Raw genomic sequence first — 2,527 nt, forward strand, 5'->3', positions numbered from 1 at the left:
GAGCCTGGTATGCAAAATATGCAAAAGGAATGTGCATTGATTTTGTTGTTCAACAAATGTCCATTTTATTTTAACTTCTGCTATTGTTTTAGCTTAACTTACTGGCACTGGGTGTGGGAACAAAAAAAAAATCTTTGTTGAACTTTGAAATTCAAAAAAGGCCCAAACTTGGTTTTCACGCAGGACCTTATCCAAAGTCCAGTGAATTCAATGGAAATATTTCCACTGTTTTTGAAGGGCTGTGAGTCTGCCCTGGAGTAACCACAGTATAGTGCCACTAAGTCAGAGATGGAGTTATTTTAAGTTTACGTTGCCTGAAGTCAGAGCAGAATTTGATCCACAGGTTACAATATTGTGGTCTTAATATCTCGAGGTATGAGAAAGAAGAACAAAGTCACCCAGGTACTTAAGTGTATTTTCATAATTCAAGAATGCTCTGTTTTAACATTAGACAAACCAAAGAAGTTAACAATAATTTAATTAAAAGGAAAAAATGCCTTTCATTTATCAACTGGTATAACATACAGATCATTACATAAGCAGACTATACAGACTTTCTTTGAAATGCTCCCTTAAGATTGTTTCAGTACTATTAAGTAAAGATATCATTATTACATTTTCATGAGCAGAAAAAAAATGATCAGACTACTGGGAATTGAGTTAGCTTTAAACTAGATACCTCAGGTGCTGCAAATAATGTGATTGTAGAAGCATGGAGCTTAAGGAGGACTAGTTGCCAGAATATTGAACCAGCTTCAGCCTGTGAAGCTCCGTGATGCTGCATCTGTACTACTAGCAGGATCCAAGGTGGCTAGATTAAAACTAGCTCGTTTGGTTGCATGAGCTGTTGCCATAGTTGCAGTTCAGTTCCTTACTGCAGCATGACCCAGGGAAAATCCCCACTGAAGATTTCGGCGTGTGTTGTACAAAATGCCGCTCTTTATTCCAAGTACAGTATTTAGCAGTGCTAGGTTTCCATAATTTTAAAACTAAAATATATAGTTCTCAACCTGACTAATATGACCAATTCTTGGATTGATGGGTCTACTCAAATGTACTGCATTGGGCAGCTTTTGTCTTTCAGATGTTGCCAGCACGACCTGACTTCGGTATTATGCTACCACGATCTTCTGGGCATTCAGGTAGCATTCCACAGGTACAGATAGAAAAATACTTGCATTACGTACATTTTGAACAGAGGATTTTGCTTCAGGGAAGCAATGATTGAAGGTCCAGAGTTTAACCAGTTTCACAATCTGATGTCATGATTCTTTTTTATATCTTGTGTATTTAAAATCCTTACATTTGTCATTCTGACCCAGAAGTCTGACACTGAAAAAAAAATCATTTCCCCAAGTCCACTGTGTCCCCAGTCGTATAACCTGTAGATCAGTTAGGTATTCTGTTTCCTGCCCACTCCAATGCAGAATAAACACACATGGGACTTCTGTTAGCTAATTTGAGGCCATTGGAAAATAATATGTATTCAGGAAACTCTGTCAATCACATCTTCTCCATCCAGGTGGATCTACATCTTATTGCATGCTGCGTTTTCTACTACTATATAGTTTGGCTTTTAAAAATGCTGCTTTATCAGCTTTAATGGCTGCTGACAGTTCCATTAGTTCAATTTAAAACCATATGCTTCACATGCGCAGTGCACACTGGCCACAAAATTCCATAACTGATTATGTTTCATTTATCTGATTTGCATGCATTTGCCCTAATTATATAATTAAACCTAAACACATTTATTGCCCAACCGATAATCTGTTAAAAAATATTACCAGAAAGAACAAAGACATTCACAAAACTGATCCAGTTTGGCTTTTGCCATTTTATTAATTAAGGGTTTGATTTGACTTCTACTGAAATCAAAGAGAATTTTGCTATCAACTTCAGAGGGAACAGACACTTGACTTTACACTGTTTCCTGGCATTTTTATGTCAGAGATCTGCTTTCATGTACAGAATATTTATCACCTATGTCAGGTCTGTATCAACAGGTCTGTGTGCGCATCTACATATCACACAGAATTTACACATGCACACACACACAGAGGTAGGTCATCCATAAATTATGCAAATGAATACATGATCATTTTAGTCAGAAATACTTGAAAACAATCCCCTGTCCTACTATTTGGGTTTGTCTCTTTTTTTGATTATGGCCAGAAAAGTGGCTATAGTATAACCCTGTTATGCAACCTGTCATTATATAAAAGCCCGAGTAGCGATTAAAATGAGATAGCAATATCACTACAAGTTCTTATCAGCGCTTTTAAGAGAATGGCTTAAATTCTTCTTCCATTTAGTCAGCCCCCCCCCAAGAGCTGGAGAAAAGCCAGGTGTGCGGGCTCCCAGCCCCCCCAGTCTCACCCCAGCCCCCCCCAGCACCAGAGAGAACCCAGGCGTCCGGGCTCCCGCCCTGCTCCCACCTCGGCGCGCTGCCGGAGCCGCAGCATCGATCGGCCGAGGCTCCCGGAGGGCGCCGTGAAGGTCGCAGGGAGAAGAAGGGATGGGGGGG

At 39.8% G+C, this 2,527-nt stretch overlaps 1 pseudogene; it reads right to left on the reverse strand.

Moving 5' to 3' along the window:
- The window catches only part of LOC109295986, an 84,901-nt pseudogene that overhangs the window by 49,704 nt on the left and 32,670 nt on the right, over window positions 1-2,527 (reverse strand).

This window comes from Gavialis gangeticus, unplaced genomic scaffold, assembly GCF_001723915.1.
Source record: "Gavialis gangeticus isolate Ggan-Ray unplaced genomic scaffold, GavGan_comp1, whole genome shotgun sequence".
Lineage (NCBI taxonomy): Eukaryota > Metazoa > Chordata > Crocodylia > Gavialidae > Gavialis > Gavialis gangeticus.